Source organism: Vigna unguiculata, chromosome 10 (genome assembly GCF_037176805.1).
Source record: "Vigna unguiculata cultivar grain cowpea cultivar isolate G323 ecotype 2 chromosome 10, ASM3717680v1, whole genome shotgun sequence".
Classification (NCBI taxonomy): Eukaryota; Viridiplantae; Streptophyta; class Magnoliopsida; order Fabales; family Fabaceae; genus Vigna; species Vigna unguiculata.
The window spans coordinates 40,097,034-40,124,886 of record NC_140801.1 but is presented as its reverse complement, the minus strand read 5'-3'; the positions used below and the strand labels follow the sequence as shown (position 1 = coordinate 40,124,886).

The 27,853-nt window shown below is 35.5% G+C and overlaps 1 non-coding gene and 1 pseudogene across 1 annotated transcript; one reads left to right on the top strand and one right to left on the bottom strand.

The window, feature by feature from the left end:
* Positions 1-1,304: 1,304 nt before the first annotated feature.
* Positions 1,305-23,215, bottom strand: LOC114170122 (uncharacterized; annotated as a pseudogene).
* LOC114170904 (small nucleolar RNA R71) lies at positions 6,078-6,184 on the top strand. The gene has a single exon (XR_003601258.2). It is a non-coding gene; the product is annotated as a small nucleolar RNA R71 (small nucleolar RNA).
* Positions 23,216-27,853: the final 4,638 nt, after the last annotated feature.

The window sequence follows — 27,853 nt, the reverse complement described above, 5'->3', positions numbered from 1 at the left end:
GAAGAGCTACTTGCACGTCTTCTCCTTTCCCCTTTGCTGGGTTCAGTAGTGGGAAGTCTAGATGTTGTCTTTGTTCTAGCCATGGACCTGCAAGGATGAAAATTAACCCACTAAAAACATGCCAAGTCATCTTTCAACACTTAAATGACAAACCAACACAAAATTAAGTCAAACATTTTGTCAAACAACTTGAATGCATTCTTAAAATATGAAATTTTTGAACCAATTCGTGCATAAACAACCTACACTATTCTGTTACAGCATCAATTCATATTAATTCTCACAACATAAACACAAAATGCAGCAACAAAATATGGGCACTCTCCTAGGGTTTGGAGTATACAAAACCGTAACTATGCTTGGTGAAAATGAAGAGAATGAGAACTAGAACTTACCTTGAAGGGGAATTAGCAAAGGGAGGAAGAAAATTGTGAGTTAAAATGCAGAGAAAAGAGTGAGTGATGGCGCGCTCAAAACTGAGGAGGGAAGAATGTGAGCGAGGGTTTGAAGGAAAGAAAAAGAGTAGTGAGTTCTGCCACTGTCCCTCACTTAAACGCGAATTCTCGCTCAAGCGACTGATTCTCGCTTAAGCGAGATGAGCGTGAGAGGAAAATTAAAAAGTCTCGCGCAGGCGTGACTGTGTCACCCAAAACACCCCTGGTGCAGGGCATTCTCGCCTAGGCGAGCCATGACTCGCTTAAGCGAGTATATCAGCAAAATTGGTTGGCTCAGGTTCTGCATATCTCGCCCAGGCGAGACATGTTTAGCTTGGGCGAGATTTTCGTGTAGTTTTGACACACACTGATTTTGCCATTTTACAATTTTTTGTTCAACTTCCACTCACTCAATTCATGATCCTTTCAATCCAAATAACTAAAAAACACACATCAAACAATACTTCAATCAATTCTCTATCATTCCAAAAGGTTTCACATCAACAAACTAAAAATCAAGCTATCAAACTCAAATTTCACAATTTGGCCAAAACAAGGCAATTTTTAGCATTTGATGATCTCAATTCTAGCACCAAAACTCATTGCCACGCTTAAAATATAAATTTTGTTTGAAAACAACCAAAATTGCATGGTTTGTCTTATTGAGATGATTGGATGCTAAAATTCACCTTTTTACACACAAACATATAACTATAAACACAAACACATAATTACATACACAAACACATTTCATCAGAAAAGATAAAATTGAAGAGAAAAGATAAAATTGAAGTGCAAGAACATAATTAAAACACTGGGTTGCCTCCCAGGAAGTGCTTGTTTAACATCACGAGCCTGACGCCTGTTTCATTAAGGTTCATCCAGTTGAATGATTGTGGCGAGCCTATCAATCTCACCACCCAGATAGGGCTTCAACCTTTGCCCGTTTACAACCTAACTCCTTTTTGGATTCAGGGTCCTCTAGCTCAATGGCTCCATAGGGTTTCACATCTTTGACAAGGAATGGTCCTGACCACTTTGATTTTAGCTTTCCAGGGAATAATCTCAACCTGGAGTTGAACAATAGTACTGATTGGCCAGGATAAAATTCTCTTTTGAGAATTTTCTTGTCATGATTAGCCTTCATCTTTTCCTTGTAGAGATTAGAGGACTCATAGGCGTTGAGTCTCATTTCCTCCAATTCTTGCAGCTGTAGTTTTCTCTTTTCTGCTGCTGCCTTTGGATCAAAATCCAAAAATTTCAAGGCCCAAAATGCCTTGTGTTCCAATTCAACCGGTAAGTGACATGACTTACCATATACCAGCTGGAATGGGGATAAACCTGTGGGAGACTTATAAGCAGTTCTGTAGGCCCAAAGTGCGTCATCCAACTTCATTGACCAATCTTTTCTTGAAGATGCCATTGTCTTCTCTAGAATACGCTTGATTTCCCTGTTCGACACCTCCGCTTGTCCATTGGTCTGTGGATGATAAGGTGATGCAATTTTATGCCGCACTCCATAATGTTCCAAACATTTCTGAAGTTGAGCATTGCAAAAGTGTGAACCACCATCACTAATCAACACTCTTGGAGTACCAAACCTGCAAAAGATGTTCCGTTTGAGAAATTTTATTACAGTTTTGGCATCGGCCTTAGGAGCTGCTACTGCTTCAACCCACTTTGTCACATAATCAACTGCCACCAAACTGTATTCATTTGAGAAAGAAGATGGCAGTGGTCCCACAAAGTCGATTCCCCAACAATCAAAGACCTCAACCTCTAAAATGATATTCAGTGGCATTTCATGTCTTTTTGAGATTCCCCCTATTCTCTGACAACTATTGTAGTGTTGCACATATTTGTGTGAGTCTTTGAATAAGGTGGGCCAATAAAATCCAGATTGGATGACTTTTGTAGCTGTCCTCTCTCCATTAAAATGCCCTCCATATGGGGAACTATGACAGTGCCACAGAATGCTCTTTGCCTCATCATTGGATACACACCTTCTCAATAATTGATCAGCTCCGATTTTGAACAAATGAGGATCATCCCACACATATTGGTGTGCATCTCTTAGGAATTTCCTCTTCTGGTGCCAATTAAAATCTTCAGGTATGACCCCTGCAGCTTTGAAATTGGCCATGTCAGCAAACCATGGCCTTTCTTGCACCATCATCAATTTTTCATCAGGAAACTCCTCCTACACCTCCGATTGAGTGTTGGTCACCTCAGTATTCACCAATCTAGACAAATGATCAGCTACAAAGTTTTCACTTCCCTTTTTGTCCTTGATTACCAAATCAAATTCCTGCAACAATAAGATCCATCTAATTAGTCTTGGTTTTGAATCAAATTTGGTTAACAAATATTTAATTGCAGCATGATCAGTATATACAGTGACAGATGAACCAATCAAATATGCTCTAAATTTTTCCAATGCATAAACTATAGCTAGCAATTCCTTTTCAGTTATTGCATAATTAATTTGAGCTTCATTAAGGACTTTGCTAGCATAGTGTATAGCATGGAAAACTTTGGATTTTCTCTGTCCCTAAAACTGCTCCTATGGCATAATCACTTGCATCACACATTAACTCAAAACCTAAATTCCAATCAGGAGCAATTATCACAGGAGCTGAAACCAATTTCTATTTTAACAATTCAAATGCATGAAAACATTCAACATCAAAATTAAAGGGTGTATCCTTATTGAGCAGATTGCTGAGTGGTTTGGCAATTCTGGAGAAATCTTTGATGAATTGTCTATAGAACCCAACATGGCCTAGAAAACTCCTGATACCCTTCACATTTTTGGGTGGTGGCATCTTTTCAATGATCTCCACTTTAGCTTTGTCGACTTTGATACCTTTAGCAGAGATTTTATGGCCCAACACCACACCTTCAGTTACCATAAAATGGCACTTTTCCCAGTTCAAAACCAGATTAATATCAACACACCGCTTCAGTACGATGTTTAAGTTTTCTAGGCATTGATCAAATGAAGCCCCAAATACAGAGAAGTCATCAATAAAGACTTCTATGCATTTTTCCACCAAGTTCGAGAAAATTGCAAGCATGCATCGTTGAAAAGTTGCTGGTGCGTTACACAATCCAAACGGCATTTTCCTGTAAGCAAACACACCAAAGGGACAAGTAAAAGCAGTTTTTTCTTGGTCTTCTAGATCCACTGCAATTTGATTATAACCAGAATATCCATCCAAAAAACAATAGAATGCTTTCCCTGGTAACCTTTCTAGCATTTGATCCATGAAAGGTAAAGGAAAATGATCTTTCCTAGTGGCCTGATTTAATTTTCTATAATCTATACACATTCTCCAACCTATGACTGTTCTAGTAGGAATTAGTTCATTTTTATCATTACAAATAACAGTCATACCTCCCTTTTTTGGAACTACCTGGACCGGGCTGACCCAGGCACTGTCGGAGATTGGATAGATCATACTTGTATCAAGTAACTTCATTACTTCTTTCTTGACCACCTCTTTCATGGTTGGATTCAATCGCCGTTGAGGCTGTGCTACAGGCTTGTAATCTTGCTCCATGTGAATTTTGTGCATACAGTAGGATGGACTAATTCCTTTAAGATCAGATAAAGTCCAACCTATTGCACCCTCATTGGCCTTAAGAACTGAAATCAGCTTTTCCTCTTCAGAAGCCGTTAGAGCACTACTGATCACCACTGGTTTGTTACCTCCATCTGCAAGAAAAACATATTTTAAATGAGGAGGTAATACCTTTAGCTCCAGCTTCTGACTTTCAGTTCTATTTTCTTGCTGCAATTTCTCAAGTTGTATATCATTTGATGCAATTTCTTTTGCTGAATTTAGATGTGTCATGTATTCATCAACTTTCTTTTCTTCATCTTCCTCCAGATCATCACAAGCACCAATCAAAGCTTTTTCTAATGGGCTTGCCTTTGTCAATTGCTTCTTGGATGACAGAAAAATTTCATCTATCACATCCATCCTGAAGCATTTTTGCTTGTCCTTCGGGTGCTGCATTGCTTCAAATATATTAAAGTTGACTTCATCATCTTGCACCCTGGCCTTCAATTTACCATCATCAACGTCAATAATGACCTTGGCCGTCTTCATGAAAGGTCATCCCAGTATTAGAGGAACTTCAGTGTCTTCCTCAATATCCATTACTACAAAATCAACTAGGAACATGAATTTGTCAACCTTAACTAAGACATCCTCTGCCACACCATAGGGATACTTCATGGATCTGTCAGCTAGTTGTAATGTCATCCGTGTAGGCCTCACTTCCAGATCTCCTATTCTCCTTAGCATAGACAAAGGCATCAAATTTATACTAGCACCCAGATCAAGCAATGCTTTTCCCACTGGTAATGTTCCGATTGTAACTGGAATAGTGAAGCTCCCAGGGTCTTTGGATTTCTGAGGTAATGATTTCTGAATTATAGCACTGCACCCTGCTTCAAGCTCCACCGTCTCTTCAGAAAATCTTCTCTTTTTTGTTAGGAGCTCTTTCATGAATTTTGCATATGTCGGCATCTGCTCCATAGCTTCCACAAAAGGGATGTTAATCTGCAGTCGCTTGAAAATGTCCATGAATCTTGCAAACTGCCTTTCCTTGTCTTTTTTGGAGGGATTTTGAGGGTATGGTAGGCTCTTCAACTGAGGTACCTGTTTCTCACCCTTCTCCCTCTTTTTCTCCTCACCTTTATTTTTTTCTTCTTTTTCTTCTCTTTTATTTACAAACTCTCTTTTATTTTGTTCTTCCTCTCCCTCACACTCATTTTTTTCATTCTCTCTCTCTTTTTCCTCCAACACCTCCTCCTCTACACCCAGGTTGTCTCCAATCCCTCTTCCCACAACTTTACCACTTCGGGTGGTAATAGATTTACAATGCTCCTTGGGATTAGTTTGTGTGTTGGCTGAAAATTGACATGCTTGTTGATCTGATAATTGTTTTGCCAACTGACCAACCTGTGTTTCAAGATTCCTGATTGAAGCTTCTATATTTTTCTGATTAGTCAAAGAAGCTTGAATAAACTTTTCTAAAGTATCCTCCAGTTTAGTTGTTCTGTCATGCACAGAAGGATAATGTTGTTGCTGTTGTTGATAAGGAGGTTGTCTGTTTGAAGGACCAGCATCTTGCTTCCATCCAAAATTCTGATTTGGATTGTTTCTCCACCCCTGTGAAAAGTTGTTATTATTGGAGAAATTTCCTGGTCTTCCTTGGTTGCTCACATATTGAACTTCTCCTTGTGAGCTACTCTGATAAGAACAATGACCATTTGGATGATCGTCTCCACAAAAGTCACATCTCATGGGTTGTTGACTGGGAGAGGATTGCACAACTTGTAACTGCTCTGGTAATTTAGACATCTGCTTCGTCAGTGCTTCAATATGTTGAGTCAGAATTTTATTCTGAGCTAAGATCACATCTGTAGTACTAAGATCAAGCACTCCTTTCCTCTGAACAGTTTGCCTATTATGCTGAGCTTGATGATCTGTGGATACTAATGCCTCAATGATTCTTGTTGCTTGCTCCGCATCTACACTCATCATTGTTCCACCTGCTGCTGCATCTAATATCATTTTGGTGTCAGGCCTCAGACCATTGCAGAATATGTCCAGCTGAGCAATATCTTCAAATCCATGATTTGGGCATTTCCTCAATAAGGAATTGAACCGCTCCCAAGCTTCACAAAATGGCTCATCTGGTCCTTGCCTAAACGTTGAAATATCAGCTTTGGCTTTGATGTAGCGAGATGGTGGAAATAATCTGTTCAAGAATTTCTCCTCAACATCCTTCCAACTGTTCAAACTTTGATTTGGATGTGACTTAAGCCATTCCTTTGCTTTACCTGCCAAAGAAAAAGGAAACAAACGCATGTATACATGCTCAAGATCTCCTTCTTGAAAGCCCATGGTTCCTATCAATTCATAGAATGTAGAAAGATGAGTATATGGATCTTCTATCCATTCCAGTGAATTGATGAGAACTGATTAAGCTGAGGAAGGCTGGCTTCATCTCCAAAGTTTTGGTGGTGGGTGGTATTGCTATGCTAGAAAAATATCTTGGCCCTTGTTGCATAGCATAGTCTCCAAGTGTCTTTCTGGCTAGAGTTAGTCTTTGATTCTCCATGTTTTCTGATTGAGGTGTGATGGAAGTACTGGAAGATTCTTCCCTTGTCTTTCCTTGCTTCTTTTTGCTTTTTCCTTTGTTCCTTCTAGCTGTCTTTTCTATCTCTGGGTCAAATGCTAATCGATCTTCAGGAACCTGACCTCTTAAGAATATAAATCAAACAGCTCAAGCAAGGATTAGTACAAAGGGAAAATTTAATAAGCTATCTAATAAAGAAAAATATACACAAAGCTGGATGAGATAACTAGAAATTTCAAAAGAACACCGTTCCCCGGCAACGGCGCCGAAAATACTTGTTGGTCTCTTGGCAAGCGTACCAAAAGTCAACTGTAGTATAATGATTTTTTTTTTTGTAAGAGTGTCGAACCCATGAGGAACGGAGTCAGTGGAAATTAAAAATTATCTCAATCAGCATATGTACAAAGATTTTAATTTGACTTGACATTAACTATTGCATAAAATGATTACAATAAAAGCGGAAAAGTTTAGAAAAATAGAGTAAAAGAAACTGGGATTGAATTTCATCTATCTCCCTTGTCTATAATCTGGATGAATATAATATATAACATATGAAAATACCAATATTGATGCACACTCAAAAATCATTTATACCGATCCCACGCGTATAAAATTCATAAGATCAGTTCCCTGAATATTGATTCCTCACATATTCAACAAACTATCCAGCATTACGGTCAAGTGTTAAAAGCAATTGATATATTGAGATCTATTCCTAGCATCACAGTATATCAAGTATCATTGTTCAAATTAGATTTTCAAAAATACCTTCCGGTCAGATCTAAAAATCAAAATCAAAACATCTATTGATCAGATAAAAGTAAACATTAAGAGCAGAACAATAATACCAATACTGAGTAAAACAGAAATGCTATATATAAATATCACCAGATTACATCCAAGTTCGAGTAGATTACATTCAATCCCAAGGGAGAAGATTAGCCACTCATGGTAGCTATCAAATCCTAAGAACTAAATAAGAAGAAGAAGAAATATGATCTATGTTATGCTCTTGGTAGCAGCTCTGCAGCACGGATGCACTCCTCTTTCAAAATCTCCAGCTGATCTGCAGTTCTGAACCTCCAAAATATATATACAGCCCGAACTCTCGCTTGGGCTATTGAATCTCGCTTGGGTGAGATAGAGTACTTCAGCATGAAGGAAGGGTCTCGCTTGGGCCACTCATTCTCGCTTAGGCGAGATAGAGTTCTTCAGGTTGAAGGAAGGTCTCGCTTGGGCGACCATGTTCTTGCTTAGGCGAGAATTGAAAAACTAGGCATGGCTTCTTCACGAAATCTCGCTTAAGCGAGATCAAGCTCGCTTGAGCGAGAAAGGCGGCAAGTGTCTCGCTTAGGCGAGAAGACTTTAACTTTTGGGCGAGCCTGTCCTAGCTTGAGCGAAACACCTTAGTTCTGAGCGACCTGTAGCAGATTTTCCTCCTTTTCTTCTCTATTTCTTGCTTTCTCCTTCACTCTTCTTGAGTTCTCTTTAATCTTTCCTGAAAAACACACAAAATAGGATCAAATGATTTCTTTAATTCAAAACTTGAAAGCATGTGATTGAAACTTAGATTTAGGGAGAATCAACATGAAATGAACACAAATTTAAAGCATAAGTGCCAGAGTTTGTTATGAATCTTTATTGAATTTTGGAACTTATCACATATCTCTTCGAATCAAAGGATATTACTTCGTTGGAGATCATATCTCCTAAGAATAAGAGTAAGAAAACAACCAATTCACTCTTGAGATTATGTCCCAACCTTGTAAAGGAAAAAGTTCGAATTAGCTTCGAATTTAAACACTATGATCACCGCGAATGCACCACACACCCGAGCGAGTCTCCACTTGGTCACAATTGTAGCGAAACCACCATCTTAACCTCAGTCCTTTCCTAAAGGCGACCATGATTCCTGTACCATACTGGCGACATCAAGGAGTACACGATTCCAAGAAAATTGGCTCTTAGTCTAAGCATCACTTCGTAAGGTGCATCTCTGTATGAGATTTATTCGTGCTAACTGATGAAGGATTATCTTGTTTCTTTTTAAGATTATTGAATATGGTGTGAGTTGATTAAGAAAGCTAAGTGAAATCCCCACTGGACATTAAGATAGCAAGCTATCTAGATGTGAAGGTTCCTTTCACAAAGCTCAAAAGAAGAAGATGATGGATTGATTCAAAATGAAAAGGAAATGGAAAGCACATAAATCATAGAAAACCAAGAACAATTAAAGGAAGAAGAAAACATAAAATGGAAAGGGAAGAAATGGTAAAAATGTGAGAAGCACGCCACTACAAGGTTAGGCTAGAAGCCATGGCAACCTTGAAGATGAGTGGATGTGTGCCGCCACTTGCTATGCAAGATAAGGCTTAAAAGTATTCACTCCCTAGGGAGGAAACTCTCACAAATGGTTGAGACCTAAGAGTGTTTTTACTACAAAATGTTCAACCCTTTTACATGTCTAGGAGCACCCCTTATATAGAAGAGTTTAGGGGTCTCTAAGCAAATAAAAGATACCTAAGGATGTCTCTACAAAAACCTAACCCTAGCTTCTAGAAACTAGGTCAAATAAGGTTACAAAAATGAGAGACAAAAGAGCTAACTATGGTGTGTGCAAGGCTAATTTCGTTCTAGCACAAAAGGAGACAAAGAATGTGTCTCATATGTCTCCAAAAAGTGGTCAAAGTGTGCTAAAAACAAAGGAGACCAAAGGTACATAGGTACACTTGCTTCATGCCTTTTACTTTATACTTTATGCCTTTGCTTTACTCTCTCCTCCACATCATTTATGCTCCCCAATCACCATGCGCCACCTAGCATTGCTTTCTTACTCCTAATTAACCTACAAAGCAAATAAACATAGATTAGCATGTTGGCTTAAGTCAAGTCAACTATAGTCAACAAGTCAAACCTAGTCAAAGGTCAACAAGTCAACTAAAGTTGATTCAACTAAGTCAACTTAGGGAATCAAAAATAACAAACATAAATGAAAGGGATGAAGGATTAGTGAACTTCCTTTCTAAACATGCTTAGTCTTCTTAAGCATGTGCCTTCATCCTTGGTTGGGGTCAATCCTTCATCATCCTCCCCTTCTTGGAGAGAATTTGACCACAAATTCTTTAAGCTTTTGTAGATGGAGCTTGACTTGATTTGGGGGAGGTTTTGTGCCTCCCTTTTATGAGCTCTTGTTCCATCTTTTCTAAGGGTACTACCCCTAGCTTTGGTTAGGCCATCCCTCTTTTCTATACCACTATTCTTCTCATGCTTGCGCATTGGGTCTTCCTTTTGAGCCTTGCAAGAGAAGAAATAATGGTGATGTCCATCTTGCTTTGAAAATATTTTTTTAGAGGCAAGTAACACTTTAGAGGTAACTTGCTCTTTTTGTTTTTCATCTTTTCTCTTATCTTTCACTTTATTTTGGTCCTCATTTGCTTGATTGGGTGAGAGTGGTAGGAGTGTGAACTTCTTGCCTTGGAAGGAGAAAGCATAGGTGTTAGCATGGCCATCATAAAAGACTTTTCTATCAAATTGCCATGGCCTACCTAACAAAATATGAGTTTCTTCCATAGGCACAACATCACATAACACCTCATCTTTAAAATTTCCAATTGAAAAGTTAATGAGGACTTGTTGAGTTACTTTAATTTCTTCTTTCTTAAGCCATGATAGCTTGTAGGGCTTGGCATGAGGGATAGTTTTCAAGCCAAGCTTGTCCACAACCCTTGTGCTAGCCACATTTACACAACTTCCATTATCTATGAGGAGGGGACATAGTTTGTCTTTGATATGACACCTTGAATGAAAAAGGTTTTGTCTTTGAGAAGGGTCAAGTTCCTTGGAAACTTGTCTTAGTTGGTGCCTTATCATTAACAATCCACCTTCAAGGGGTTTAATCCTTTCACTTGAAGAAGAAGTGTGGGAAGAAGTACTTTTGGGGGAAGGGCGAAAAGAATGTTCACTCTCTACTTCTTTTTTAAGGTTTAAGGCCATGGTTCTTTTGGTGGGACAATTTGAAGCTATGTGCCCATATCCCAAACACTTAAAACATTTTATAGAACTTTTCCTTGTACCTTGAGAAGAATTAGGAGTTTCATTAGAAGGCCTAGACGAATTAGTCCTAGGAAGTGGGTCTTTGGAACTCTTGAGTGGTGATTTATCATGTTTTCTTTCTTTATCTTTCCAAGTACTAGAATAATAGTCATTGTATGAACCACTCCTCTTGGCCTCTTTTTTCTTTTGCAATTGAGTTTCAACTTTGATGGCCAAATGTAAAACTTTATGAAGAGAGGAGTACTCATATAACTCTACTAAATCTTGTATGTCCCTCCTTAACCCACTCACAAATCTAGCTACCTTTTCCTCTTCACTTTCAAATTGGAGTCCTACTTTTAGAAGCATGGACTCCATTAACTTGTAATATTCATCCACACACATGGACCCTTGTTGAAGCCTTTGGAGCTTCAAAAGAGTCTCCCTCCTATAGTAGGAAGGAACAAATCTAGCGCGCATCAAATTTTTAAGGTCCCTCCAAGAAGTCGCGAGTGACTCTTGGTTAATATTGTCCATACATAATTGATGCCACCAAGTCATGGCATAATCCTCAAAATCTAAGACTACCAAATCTACTTGCTTTTGATGACTAACTACATGAATGGTAAAAATTTGGTCCACTTTTTGTTCCCACTCAATGTAGATGTTTGGGTCATTTTCTCCTTTGAACTTAGGAATCTTTGGAGTTTGCTTCTCTTGTGATGGTTTGCGCCTAGAATGCCCTCTTTTCCTAGCCTCTCTTTCTTGCTCCTTAGCTTCAAGCCTTTGAATGTGCTCTTGGATTCTTAGGTCACTTTGCTCCTTGTCCTTTCTCAATTGTTCAAAGGCCTCCTTCCTAGACAACTCCAAATCCCGAAGCAATCTCATCAATGTATTGTTTTTGTTTGGTGTAGGTGCATTTGATAAACTTGCCATGATTCCTACAACAAAAACACTCAAATCCGAGACAAAATAAATGGATTAGGGGTTAGACAACATGAAAATCGAGACCAAATCCAACCCAAAATGCAACCCAAGTGTTTAGATCACACTCCCAAAGTAACAAGGCAAGGCTAGCACTCAAAATCCACTAAAGGAGTGAAGCAAAAACTTTTAAAAACTTGTTCAAAACCTTTCAAATGCAAGACAAGTGATTCGGCCACAACATCCCAAGAGTTTCAAGAAAAGAAAACTACTATGACACAACAAAGAATACCTAGTGACAAGCAAGAAAAGCACAAAAACAAGAAAGTTTAACTTCTAAGGAAATTTTGTTTTAAAGACAAAACTTGAACAAGACTAAAGCAATGAAAAACACTTTTAAAGACTCTATGGAAAGCATTTGAACAAGCCAAGATTATACCTCAAATTATGCATACACCAAGAAAGATCATAACCAAGTTAAAGCATGGAACTAATTTGCCAATATCACCCAAAATCCAAGTATAAAGTTTGGTAGCATAACACCTAGTAAAAATGGCCAAATGGATTCACCAAGCATTGTAAAAGCTCTCGGCCAAACTGTTTTTGGTCTTGAAAACACTTTTTCTTTTCAAAACTAGGTACTTAAAATGATGAGAAGGATTTTTTAGGGTGTCTTGAACACTTAGTTCCTTAAAATTAGGTCAAAATCAATTTCAAGGAGCATACAACAACACAAGGCATAAATCTCATGCAATAGTTCAAAAACTTAGAAACAAGAATAAGAAAACTCAAAGAAGCATATGACAAGAGACTCAAGCAAAAGTTAGACACATTTAAAGACTCAACATGACATACACAAAGACACAAACATGTAGCTATCATGCATTTAAACTCATGGATTTGAGGCTCAAAGACTAAGCATCAAAAGACATGTTATCCAACCACATTTAGGAGCAAAAGACTCACAAAACCGAAGCCAAAATTGCCACAACATAACCTGAAAACGTTGTTTTTCGTATTCTCGGTAGCTCTGACCTTTGCTCACTCATTTGATCATAACTCTCTCCACAGAACTCCAAATGCATTAATTCTTTTTTTTTTGGAAACTAGACTCACAGAGCTTTCTTTTGATATAAAGAAAGTTACTTTTGGACCACTGAGCTAGCTGCAGTATTTTTTTCAAAAACGCACACGTTGCTGCCAGCACTGTTTTTATGTGGACCATTTAAAGATAGCTACACAAGACAAGGTTAGAACATGAAAACACCATATTCAAGGACAACCAAAGCTCTAGATACCAAATGATGAAGGATTATCTTGTTTCTTTTTAAGATTATTGAATATGGTGTGAGTTGATTAAGAAAGCTAAGTGAAATCCCCACTGGACATTAAGATAGCAAGCTATCTAGATGTGAAGGTTCATTTCACAAAGCTCAAAAGAAGAAGATGATGGATTGATTCAAAATGAAAAGGAAATGGAAAGCACATAAATCATAGAAAACCAAGAACAATTAAAGGAATAAGAAAACATAAAATGGAAAGGGAAGAAATGGTAAAAATGTGAGAAGCACGCCACTACAAGGTTAGGCTAGAAGCCATGGCAACCTTGAAGATGAGTGGATGTGTGCCGCCACTTGCTATGCAAGATAAGGCTTAAAAGTATTCACTCCCTAGGGAGGAAACTCTCACAAATGGTTGAGACCCAAGAGTGTTTTTACTACAAAATGTTCAACCCTTTTACATGTCTAGGAGCACCCCTTATATAGAAGAGTTTAGGGGTCTCTAAGCAAATAAAAGATACCTAAGGATGTCTCTACAAAAACCTAACCCTAGCTTCTAGAAACTAGGTCAAATAAGGTTATAAAAATGAGAGACAAAAGAGCTAACTATGGTGTGTGCAAGGCTAATTTCGTTCTAGCACAAAAGGAGACAAAGAATGTGTCTCATATGTCTCCAAAAAGTGGTCAAAGTGTGCTAAAAACAAAGGAGACCAAAGGTACATAGGTACACTTGCTTCATGCCTTTTACTTTATGCTTTATGCCTTTGCTTTACTCTCTCCTCCACATCATTTATGCTCCCCAATCACCATGCGCCACCTAGCATTGCTTTCTTACTCCTAATTAACCTACAAAGCAAATAAACATAGATTAGCATGTTGGCTTGAGTCAAGTCAACTATAGTCAACAAGTCAAACCTAGTCAAAGGTCAACAAGTCAACTAAAGTTGATTCAACTAAGTCAACTTAGGGAATCAAAAATAACAAACATAAATGAAAGGGATGAAGGATTAGTGAACTTCCTTTCTAAACATGCTTAGTCTTCTTAAGCATGTGTCTTCATCCTTGGTTGGGGTCAATCCTTCATCACTAACGACTTTAGCATCAACCATCGTAGGCACCATGTCAACTACTTAAAACTTTTCTTTTCATTCCCTCCATCATTGTGCTCCGACCTCAGTTGGGTTGTCCTTCCATACGAGAATAACCTTTAAAGGTGTGTCCTCTCTTCTGGTGCATGAAACCTTCCACTTTATACCCAAGGTCAAATGACTTGTTCATGGGAACTACTTTTCCTCGAAACATCCCACTGACGAAGTTGAAAAGACTTTTCTCCACCTACTGACTGTTAATTCTAGTATGAACCTCTTATCCATTTCAGCCTCTCACTAGAGGTTTGTCATCTCTTTGCACTCCACAATCTCTTCTTTTCTTAGCTTGCTCGTTGGTAAGCAATCTCTCCACTTTCTGCAGCCTAGAATTTGCCAATCGTCCCTCTTCCACTACTCCAAGAAGCACTAGGTGTGGCCATATGACTATATTACTTCTCTTAACGCTGTATGCATTTGCATGACTCTGAACTTCAACCTTGTCGGAATGTAGAATCAGGTTGATTTCTTCAAACGATGTGGCACTTGCATGCACTGATACCCCTTAGTATTCTTAACCTTTGGATTCAACTTCTTTTAGAAAATTTGTAGTATCCGTTTTCGAGAGTCTATCCTTAAAGCTCCCTCTGACCAATCGTTATCTTTGGAACTCTAGCATCTTCTCTAATTTATTAATCCAAGACTTAGCTTTCCTTGTTCAATTATATACATCATACATCAACTTCCTATCTCTGAGGTAAGACGTTGTCTCAAAGGCCCCATCTAACACTTGTAAAGGTGAGCAGACCAAGTTGACATTGAATTTGGATTCCCTTATCTCTGTAGACACTAGACACAAAGCACAGAGGCGCAGCAGGACAAACTAGATCATACAAATCAACAGTCTGTCACTTACAGACAACGAACCCTTTTTGTCTGTTACCCTTCCTTCCCCAAACTATTAGAATTAAGAAAGGAAAAATAATCTTTGATCTAGTCATGAGTGTGCACCCTCATCACTTTATCAAGACGTTTTCTGTTCTTAAAACTTTTGGTTTCACTGACAAACTCGACTATACTTGACAACTTACGCCCTCGAGGCATGACAAACCCACAACCTCAGGTCATCCTAAGGACGAACTGCTCTGATACCATTAATGTAACATTCCATTTAATTAATATGCATAATTAAAGAAACGTCACACAATTATAATATAACCATGCAGTCCTGGAGTTTAAACATAACGCCGTACAGGCCAAGGCACACCAAGATGCCACCAAAAAAATAAAATAAAAGAAACATGTTAAAGAGTTTACTGGAATCCTAGAAAGATGTAAAAGCGAACAAGTACATGGGCTGTAGCCCTAAGGATAGCCCAAGAAGGACAGAAAGTCCGACCCAAGAAGAGTAAGCAGCGAGTTCGCCTCTCCCTTGTTGACCAGGTTACCTCTCGCGTCTGCTCCCATCAATAGAATTGATGATCATAGCGAAGATAAAAGAACAACATACAAAGCAACCAACAAGAACGGGTAAGCTAGAGCCAACAACAATTTCATCATGCAATCAAATGTACCTTCATAGCCAATATACACGTATACAACATACACATATCACTCAAACATGTTATGACCCTTCAATCAATACACTAAGACTCGACTCATCCGGATACATATAGCTTGGTCGGATTCAGCGGATGCTTGCACTTGTGGTGGATACCTCTGCTCACCCCCGAGCTAAGTGTTACAAGTGTTATAATGAATCAAATTTCCCTCACACACAAGGTTAGCCCTTAATTAATTTCGGGCCTCCTGCTATTCTCACCACAGGAGTCAGTCCGCTCTAAGTGAGACTAACTGACTCCTTAGAGTGTCAGGATGCAACCGTACCTTGATTCCTTACCAGACCATATAGATGGGGCACCACCATGGACACCCACTAACAGGGGCCATGGAATTACGTCCCGACCACTGAAGCACGATCCTGAAAGTCTCACCTAGAGACTCCAAGGAATTATGCACTGACACAGACCGACTTATATAAACAGCCAAGAATTTTCACATACATCACACATGAAATATCATGCCAACACCCATAACCAACTCCTCAATTCTCATACGTTGAATCCTTACCAACTCGTTATTCCCAACCATGAGTAAAGTGTTTCTCCTCATAACATAACCATGCCACTGGTTTACCAACCATCAAGATCTATTGTTGCTCATGCCAAATTTGTGACTACATGCACATATATATGTATCCAAATTCTCATGTACAACTCATATAGAAATCATGCCAAGCTCACAATTCCCCACAAATAAACTCCTCCCAACATGCATACTCATTTCCCTCATGCCATCATATAATAATACAATAAAGCATAGTCCAACCATCAAAAGACAAGAAAACCCCAAGCTGAACGCAACCTCGCTCAACCCGTCGCTCAGGCTAAGGAGTCTCGCCCAGGCGAGAGTCTCTCGCTCAGGCGAGTCCTCTTCGCCTAGGCGAGAGTTCACGAATCTTGAACAGGGCCCTTCGCACGTTCTCACTTAGGCGAAACTCGCCTCGCCTGGGCGAGACGCTCGCTTGCTCGAAATTGAGCGAGCCGCCTGGGCGGCCATTTGCGCGAGGAGGCCTATGCGAGCCTCTACTCAACTCGCCTAGGCGAGATGAGCTCGCTTGGGCGAGTTTAACAGTCGCTGCCACTTCCATGCCTATAACATTCGTATTTTGCACATGCCAACAACAACATCAACCATCTCATGCATTCACAGCAACATACTAGTTCAAGGACCATAAAAATATACCGTAAACAGCTTACGATCACATTAAACAGATTAAATAGAGAAGTTCTAGCTTCCCGTGCCTGGATAAAGCTAGCTGGAAACCTCGACACCCAACTGTGGAGCACGAACAACTTCTAAGAACAGACTCAGAGCTGGAAAACAATGAATAAAAGCAGGTCGTTACGGAACCCTGACAAAAGCTACGAGAATAGACCAAGGAGGGATAACTGCTAGTTGGAGAGCACTTACGTGAGCTAGGGACGGTCAAGCTGAATGCGAACGGAAGGTTTCATGAAACCCTAACAGAGGAGGCGGCTGCAACTCTAGGTTCTGTGAAAAGAGTGGAAAAGTGAAACTTAGGGCAACGAAGTATATTTTGTATACTGGGCCAACTCTTAGGCCCCCTAGGGCAACCCTTTTAATTTAGGGCAGGCAGAAAATAATTATTCTTAATGGGCCTTACATGGATAAACAATGTCTAAAAAAAATTAAATGAATTAACTTTATTAGTTATTGAAAAGAAAATGTTCAGTAAAATTAATTATAATAATTTAATCAAAAGATTTGCTTAAAAAATAAATTTTAAATAAAGTATCTCAACTTATAAGTTTTCTTTATGTTTCTCAAACTCTTTGAACCGCCCATATATGCTTTATATAGATCTTCTAACTTTTGTTAAGAGTTTTATAAAGTATGGGCATGTTTTCCTTTAACTCTGGTACACTTTAGAAGAAGTTATATAATAAACTCTATTAGTTATTGCAAAGCAAAATAAAGAAAAGGACATATATATATATATATATATATATATCACAAATTTATTTGAAAATAAAATTAAAAACGCTAATGGAAAAATATAAAAAAACAACAATTTTTGAATGCAATTAAGAAAGATAGACCAAGTCACAGTAACTTAAAAGATTGGGTGCTGACTCCCCATTTATGAGGAACATTCCATATACAAAGTTGTTGCCATTTCTTTAATGGCAATCACTTTCATATGTGTAGATGTTTTGTCCCTTTGCAAAGAAATGTTGTGTTCTTGATGCGTTTGATGCGTTTCTGTGTGTTATTTCTCAAATTCAAAAACGACAAGCAGCACCGAAATGTACATAAACACGTGTTCCACGTCAATGAATGATGATGAAAATTGGTTATGGAAATCCTACTCTGCAAACAAACATAGAAGTTGAAAAACCTACTTTCTTAATTAGTTGTGGAAAACCTACAATGTTGAAAGCCATTTATTTATTTTTAACCTTTCTTCTCTCACTAAAAGGTCTATGAATTCATCATGATATTGATACATTTAGTTTAATATTCGTCATTAGTCCACAAAAAGAACTTTTGATACTATATAATGAATTTAGGAGTTATAAGGTTAGTCTATATAATGAATTTAGAAGTTATAAGGTTAACATTATAGTGATATGGAAAGGAAAAGTGGGAAGGAAAGGTGAGAAAGGTTATGAATTCAATTTTTCTCACTAACGAAACTAATAAATAACATTTGTTAAAAAAAAATTATATAATATATTTTATATTCTAAATACATTTTATAAACTATTTTTTTATACAACAATAATAAAAAGAATAACTCTAGTTATATATACTAAATAAAAACATTTAAAATGTATGTTTATCTTAAATTTGAAAGCTTTAGACTCTAAGATGATAAGAAATGTCTAGTTAAACTATCTATGGGTCTAACGGATAAAACAAGTTGATAAGTTATTTTAAAATTGAAAAAATAATTATTAGATGATAAATTATTTAATTTATATGTTTGAATTGAAATTGACAAGTTATTTTACTGGATTTTAAGTATGTGATAAATTATGATAAATTAGTTGGAAAAAGTATTAAATAACATAAAAAAATATAATTACATAAATTTTATCATACAAAATAATTTTTTTTATATTTTAGATAAAAATATATTATTATGCAATTAAATTTATATTTTTCTAAAGCATTTAAACTTTTTTTTTTATTTTCATTTAATTTTTAAAAGTCATTTATAATTTATTTTAAAATTTTGATTTGATTATTTTTCAATTCGAACTACTAAACTCTAAATCTCAAATCCTAAACCTTAATTTTTATTTTTTGCGATGCTTAATTTTTGTTTCATTTGAAATTTTTTTGTTTTATTATTACAATTTTCATTATCTTTCAACAGTTTGACTAATTCGATATTTGAAAAAGTTTTCTTCCATATATCACCACAATATTTTCTATCTTATCATAACCTTAATTATACATATTTCCTTTATGTGATTTTGTTCAATAATGTATCAAATCATTTCCAGGACATACATTTGATTATTTTTACTTTTTTTTCTAATATTTTTAGTTCTTGCTTATTTTTATCATGTAAAATATTGTTTTGATGAATACTTATATAGTTACTTTTATTTTCTATTCATTCTTATAAGTGTAATTTAATGTCATTGTTATGAATATTGTTTATCACCATCCCACATAAATTGAAGTTCAAAAGATGAAATATCTATGAATAAATTCAAATTATTATTTTTTGTCCATATGATTTTATTCAAGTGGTGTACTAAATCTCTGTTAGTGAATATAAAAAAGATTTAGTTAGAATTTGAAGAAAGAAAATTAGACATTTGAAATATTTTTAATGTAACATTCATATATATATATATATATATATATATATATATATATATATATATATATATATATATATATATATAATGTATATTCAATCCTCTTCCAAGAGGAATTCCTTTTTTTTCAAAAGAAAAAATAAATATTATGTTACATATATTGTCAATATTTGATATCATGTTACATTTGTCTACACATGAAGAGTACATCAATAAAATAAAATAAGATATCCTCCATATAACAAATCTTTCATATTTTTCATGTTTATGTAATCTCTAATATCTCAACATAGATGTAAGATGTAAAAGATATTCTTAGTCAAGAAGAGGGTTGAAATGACTCTTTCTAAAAATTAGGTTTAATTTTAGACTCCTAAAAATTTCTTGTTTGAATTCAATTAATCAAGTTTCTAGTAACCTATCAACTTGAAACATACATTTTAATCGATTAAAAATAGAGTCAATAGATTGAAATCACTTAATAGATTAAGTATAATTCAACAAATTAAGAAACAAAATACATAGGTTGAAAAACTGGAAAAAATATGTAGAAAACACAATTAACACAAAACACGTAATCCGACCAAAATACCATCAAAGATTAATTATAGTTGGCAATATAAGCAACACTTTAACAACATATTACATTAAAGAACCCGAGTTACACAAAAAGATTGATTAAAATGGTTTTCTTGAAGATTTTATCAGAGATCAATTAAGAGAAGAATAATCAAACCAATGCACAAATATTTTTACACTAGTTCACTCTTAACAAAGCTACATCCAATTAGTCAAAGAAACAGTAGCCTAACTTTCCACTATATCAAAAGTTTTAGAAAATCCATTTAAGATTACAACTTTAAAAACCCCAAAACCACATCAAGACTATTGAATCCCACAAGAATCTAATTCAACACAGTAAGACTCCCACTTGCAGATTTGGAATCACACCAAACGAAACCCAAATACCTAAGAAAGACCAAACCTTAGTGGTGGCTCTCCCTAGCAAACCAAAAGCTTTCTTCAAGGCACCCACACCAAGCCGACAAAGCTCCAAGATATCAAATAGTAATTCATAAACATTTGCAGTACTGTGTAATTCAAAGAGGATGAGTTTTCCAGAGATTTCACACTGATTTTGCGCTAAAAATGAATGCCACTGACCTCTCTGTAAAATACAAGATTTATAGTATGTTAGTTAACATATTCAACATGTTGATTTGTCCATTCAATCTATTGATTTTACTTGACTTAACTAAACTCAACTAATTGAATGATAGTTTAGCTGATTGAATATGTTAATACCAGAACTATAACAACAAGCAAATTAACCTATTAAAAACCCTTTTAACAGAGTAAAAGACTGCAACCAGACATAAGACACCTATTCTATGTCAAATAATCTTCAAGTTAAGCTCCAATCTTCAAGCTTTAAGATCTCCACTTGTTATCCAAATTAAGCATACTTCAAGCTTGATCAACACACCATATTTTCAAGTCTTCATCACTTTATCAAGTCTTCATCAATCTCCATCAAACCTTCATAACCTCATTAAGTCTCTATGCAATATCATTATCCAAAATCTATGCATCAAAGTTATTTGTGCTAACAATCTCCCCTTGATTTGTTGAATCCAATATTCGTTGAACTGATGAAGCAAACATCTATTTTGTTGAAAAGGTCTTTCATTGCTATCAGATTTAGTTCATTTATCCTTAGACTTAGTTCATTAATTTTTCTCCTACAATCCTTAATTTTTCTCCTCTTTTGGATTCATCAAATAGAGGTAAAGCATATATTGAGACATAAAGACCAAAGTTTCATTCATGATAGGACGAAATACGACCAACAAAAGTAAAAAGATAAAGAAATATTAAAAATAGATACAAATAATCGATTGAAATTTTAAAATAGCCAACTGAAAAACTACATAACTCATACAAAAAAGCAGAAATGCAACAAAAATATGCAATGCATGATCCAAAAGTCAAGCCAATTAGTCATCTTGAGGATTATCTCTATTGTAGAACATGATCAATATATCATGAACACCATGGATCTGGTCATCCAAATCTTGGAACCTTGCATTATAGAAAGTGTGATGCTTATCTTGAGCAACATTGCTCAAAGACAACATTTTTTTCCTAAGGCTACGAAAGTTTTGAAAACCATTGCTTTAAAAGAAAATAATAGACCACATCTTTTAGCCAAAACTTTATTTCATAGTTTTACGTAAAACATTTTGAAATTGATGTATTCTTTAGGAAATGATTATTTAATTATTGTGTTTATGATTAGAACATAATAAGTTAATATCTCTCTAAACAATTGCCTCATTGGGAATCAAATTTATGACCTTGGCTTTGGTACCAATAGTTAGGATGCAACTCTTTCTACTTAAGATCGTAGCAAGAAAAGTGGCATGATTTGATTATGACTTAACCCATCTGTCCTCTATCATAAGACAAGTGATGCACCTTACAACAATGTAATTATTATTGGGCCACGTCATGGTAATTTAAAAATATTTATAGTTAAACTACAATAATTTTAAAAATGTGGTCTAAATTATCCATCTTTTAACAACTATTGCCTATGACTATCAAAATTTTCTACCATGTTGCTTAAAAAAAATAGGGAACATTTTTTGTATACTCTATATGTTTAAGACAAATAAAACTCACCATATAACCAAAAATCAAAAATTGTGGCTTATTCCTATTTTACACAATGGTTTTTCAGTTGTTGTCATGTCAGGTTGCCTAATTTATAGGTATGAATAAGATTCATAGTGTATAGTATAACTGAGAAGTAAACAACACAATAAGGAGGCCACACATTTATTGTTTTTGCTTACATTTTCTATAGCCAACTTTTAAAAAAATGTTGTCTAAATAATCAACAATTTATAAAATGTAACTTTTAGTAGTTTTAGGCCATACTTATATATTTGTGACCTTTTCAATGTTTAGGCAACAATTTTATAAATGTAGGCTAGTTCAATGTGGTCAAAAGTAAAAAATGATGTAGTGGCCCCAAAAAGTAGGTCAACTCACCCATCATGGACATCTCGATCAGAAAGTTGTCTTTTATACCATGTTTTTCACAAAAGTTTTCAAACTTTTCATTTTAAAACTCTCTTTCATGATCATTTTGAATGGAAACAATTTCAAAACTCTTTTCATTTTCTAAAAGCTTGGCAAGGCTTTTGAAAGCATGATAAGTATCATTTTTGGATACTAAAAATAATGTCCATGTGAACCTAGAGAAATCATCTACTATGACGAATGAAGTTTCCACCAAGACTCATGGTTTGTGAAGGTCTAAATAGTTCAATGTGAAGCAGTTCTAAAGGTCTTTCTATTGAAACATAGTTCTTAGGTTTAAAAGAAACCTTAGTTTATTTTCCTTTTTGACTTCACACACCTTATCCTTTTCAAACTTGAGTTTTGGCAGTTTTTCAACCAATTGTTTTCTATTTAGCCGATTTAAATGTTCCATGTGAATATAACAAAGCCTTCTATGCCATAACCATGTATCACCTTCTTTTGTAAGAAAACAAAGTATGATATATGATGCATGATACAGATCAAGCAAGTATATATTGCTAAATTGTTTCCTATTAATACAATGCTGTCAAATGCATAAAAATGAGACAATGACTAGGTTTAAACACTACTTTGTATCCCTTATCATAAAGTTGGCTTATACTTATCTGATTATGCTTTAATCCTTCAACTAAGAGTACATCTTTGATGTTGAATAAGGATTCATTGCTTATTGCTCCCGTTCTATGGATTTTTCCTTTGTTGTTATCTCCATAAGTTACGAATCCTTCAGTCTTTGAGTTCAACTTTGCAAACTTTGATTGATCACTTGTCATCTGCCTTGATCATCTACTATCTAGGTACCACAAATCTTTCTTTTCACTCTTTATGACCTGTAAAACATATTTACATTACATGGTACCCTTAATAGGTTAGGTCCAACATGGGTAATCCTTCCTTGGTCCTTTTGAGATCCATTTGAAATATCCCTTAGAAACATCATATTTTCTTGCATCGCAGTTTTTATAAACATGACCTTTTTCTGAAACAATAATTGTAAGATATGAAAGATATATCACTTGATTTGCTAGTGGAAAAGAAATTAGTAAACTTTTTGACTTTCTTTTCACTAAAGGAATTGTAGCCAATACCAACCTTTCCAAAATAACAATTTTGAGAGCCAAGAACAAGTTCTAAACTTGTTTTTCCTCTTGTGAATCTTGCACAAGTTCTTAAAAGGTTTTTGACTTTGTTTTCCAAAATTGTGCAATTTTCACAAGGTTTTGAAATCAACTTATTTTCATAACAATAGGTTAAATTTTTGTAAATCAGATCCAGTTTTTTAAATCCTCTTTTAAATCGGTTCATTCTGTTTCTAGTTGATTAACTTTCTTTTCTAGCCAATTGTTTAAACCTTTTAGCCGATTATTTATGGCAACAATTTTATTTGCTTCATTATGCAATTCCTAAAAAACATGCAGTAATTGACTATAATCATTCTTATCTTTTAAGGACAGAGAACTCTTCTGTCTTGATGATGATGACTCATAACCAACCATGAGATACAAGTTTGTCTCCTCACTTTCTTCTTGTGATGAGCTACTTATTGAATCATCATTATCTTCCAAGCAATGTATACATGTCTCTCCTTGGGCTTGCTTTCATTTTTCATGTATCTTTTGTTTGGTTAATGTTTGGACATTCAATCTTTATATGGCCTTGCTTACCACAATTGTAATAAGTGAAATTAGGAGTACTATTTGAATCATTATGTTTAGAATTGTATCTCTTTTGCTTACCTTTGTTACCTCTTCTCTTGAGATACTTTACAAACTTCTTAGCAAGTAGATACATATTCTCATTCTCACTAGCTTTAGCCACATCCTTATCATTTTTCTTGGTACTTGAGGTCGAGCTCTCTATGGCCAAGCTTTGTATAGTCAAGCTATATGTGGCCGAACTCTGTATGGTTGATCTTTCTATGGTCGAACATTGTATGAATGAGCTTTGTATGGTTGAATTTTGTGTGGCAAAGCTCTGTGTGGCTAAGCTCTGTATGGCTAAGCTTTGTCACTGAGCTCTATGGTCCAAACGGTAAAAAAGAAGAAGATAAGACAAGTATCTTATCTCTTTATATGAAGAGAAAAGAAAGTAATTAATGCTTGCACAGTTAAAATATGTACCCATCTATCTATCTATATATCTTTCTCTCTCTCTCTCTCTCTATATATATATATATATATATATATATATATATATATATATATAATGGTAGGGGTAAATTTCTTAAACAAAAATGGAAAAGAGAAGAAGGAGGAGAGAGAAACGAAGAAAGATAAAAGAGAGAAGAGAAGAAGAAGAAGGGGAGAGAAACAAAGAAAGATAAGAGAGAGAAGAGACGAAGAAGGAGAGAGAAAAGAAGAAAAAAAGAGAAGGAAAGGAAGAGAGAGAAAGAGAATGTGAAAGAGAAAGAAAAAGAAAAAGTGAAAGTATATTTCCTACAATCACTCAGGTAAGAAAATGAGAAATATATCATTTTATCTATTACTATTATTTATTTTATAACTATATTTCCTCAGTGATGTGTCCCTAACCTCACTTTATTTATTTATATTTATCTACAATTACACACCGATGGTATTTATTTATTTATATTTGTCTGAAGTTCTGTTGTGACCCTATTTGTTTATTTATTCAATTATATTGTTTGGCTTCAAATATTTATCATTTTATTTGCTTATGACAAATAAATGTAATGATAATAACTAGGGTGAAACGATAAAATTTATGATAAATAAATATTTGATGATTGTAGTTAGAGGCATGACCTTGGAGATTTAAATGAAAAAAATATTATTTGTGATGAGATGTTCTTGGATTATTATATTAACTACGGTGAAACTCATTTATTTTGGTTAGCCACTACAAAATTAATTCAAATATTTATAAAGTATATGATAAAGTTTGAATATATTATGAATTTATATGATACTTGTTTCACTTCTCTATTTTATTGTTGATGTATGAAAAAAAAACGAAAATCTCATCATATATAGATGGAATCTCCAAATGTACCAAATCTTTTCACAACAAATATTTTATATCCTTCCAAACACTAGTTGGCACACAATGTTAATAGTTTTGTAACTTTTCAAGGAATAGTTCTCTTTACTCTCAATTTTGTGTCACCACCAAACTCCTAATTTTAGAAGAACAAATTGGTGTTACCTTTCATATATCTCCTACGATATTGTATAAAAGAATGGACATCACATACTTTGAGTTATTATATAATACTAGAGAGAATTAAATTATTTATTAAAAAATATATTAGAAAAAATTGTGAGACGTGGATGAAAAGAAAAGGAATGAATACAATAAAAGAAAAAACTGTAAAGGTAAAAGCAAGAAAAATTATTTTCTATACTTTTTTAGTTGGCAGACAAAGTTCCACGTCACACGTTATTTTTAAGGGACAATTCAACTATAGTGCAAACATGGAAAACGAAAATTAAGCTGGAGTGAGAAGTTGTGGTTATGTTAATTAGAAAGTGCAGAAAAGGAATTCAAAGAGACCTTTCGCCAGCTTGCCTTGGATGATAGTGGGAGTGCGACTGTTATTTTTGAAGAGGAGCTTGATAGTGGGACTGCAATTTGGAATAAGGTTCTGATTTTGAAAGAAAATTTGGGGGTTTTGGTTTCCAGGTCGAACACAAATTGGAGGTTCATGTCGCGAAGTTCTTTGACCAAGGTAAGTGGTTATTTTTTGGTTTCATTATTGTTTTTCTCTGTTTAGTTCCATTAGGTTAGCATCGAAGTAATTTTTGTGTTGCTTTCCAATGTAGGGTTCGAAATGGGTTTTGATCTCGTTTTGTATCATATGAGAAGGTTTGGAAAAAAGAGGGGAGTGAAGTATGTTGGTGGAGAAATACATGTTGTTAAATGCATTGATCATAATCGTTGGTCGTATTTCAAAGCATTGGGGATAGTCAAAGAGTTCAAGTATGGTGGTGAAGTTAGACTTTGGTGGAAGAGTTCATCTGAAAGCCTTTACAACAATCTAAGGCTACTGAGTGATGATAGGGAAGCATTGAACCTAGCTAAGTATGCAGAGGATGATGAAGAAGAAGTTGAAGTGTACATGGATCATCTTCCTAGTATGCCATAAATAATTAAGTGTATTGAAGGAGTCGGCAAAGAGGCGGGACAAGAACAGGTTCTACAGCAAAAGGTTTTGGAGGAAGTGGTTGTCGACCAAGTGGTTGTTGATGAAGTGGTAATGGGGGAAGAAGAGGTTAGAGAATAAGAGTGTAGGGAAGAAGAGGTTAGGGAAGAAGAGGTTCGAGAAGAAAATGGTAGGGAAGAAGGGGTTCGAGATAGACTTGATGAGAGTGAAGAAGAAAGGGTTGTTGATGATGATGATGATGGGTTTGGCATGGATAATGATAGTGTTGCACATGATGTGCCACGTAGAAATTTTCAGCAGGTATTGGAGAGGTTGAAAAGATTGAAAGCAAAGTCCAATTCGGTTAGGAAAAAGAAAGATGTTGGTGAAGGGTCATTTGTGACTAATGACTACGTTGGACAATATGAAATCAATGAAGAATATGATAATGAGCAAATGTGCTCTGATGTTGATATTGATGAAGGTGTTAATGATAAAGTGCCAAAATTTGTGAAGTATAATGCTGAAGATATGAACAAGAGCTTCAAATTCATATTAGGGATGAAATTCTATTCTCTGAAGGATTTCAAGCATGCCCTTATGGAGCATAATGTATTGAATGGGAAAGAAATCAAATTTGTCAAAGAATGGTGACAAAAGAGTAAGGGTTGTTTGTAAAAAGAAATGTGGCTTTAATAATGGTGAGCAAGGTTGGTGATAGCCAAACCTTTAGAGTGAAGACACTTGTTGGTAGTCATAGATGTGGGAGGGTTATGTTCAACAAGAATGCAAATAAAGATTGGATTGCACAGGTTTTGTTGGACAAATTTTTAGATATTGGGAACATGACCGTAAACCAAATAATTGATGAAGTTAGAGAATTATAGTGTTGGGGTAACACAACTCCACTTAACAGCCCACATGATTTGATTAATTGTAACTTTGTAGTTGGTTTGTTGGTTTAAGTGAAAACGTTGTCTTTTTTGTGTACATGTACGCATTATTGTCACCCACTAATGGAACACTATAGTGGTGGGTAGGCTTGTGGTGGACCACCTTTTGTTGTAGGCACCACTTTTGATGCAGGGACCACATTTTGATCATGGACCACTACTAAAATATTGCAAACATTATGCTTTTTGTAAAGACTTATCAGTTGTTTAATTCATATGGTTGCAAGGTCCACTTTATATAATTACTTGATCTTAATCATCTGTTTGTTTGGTTCAAACTGTCAAAATTTTTAAATTACTAAAGAATTAACTCATTTATGTCTTAGCCAGATTTATAGCAATCTTCACATAAGTCA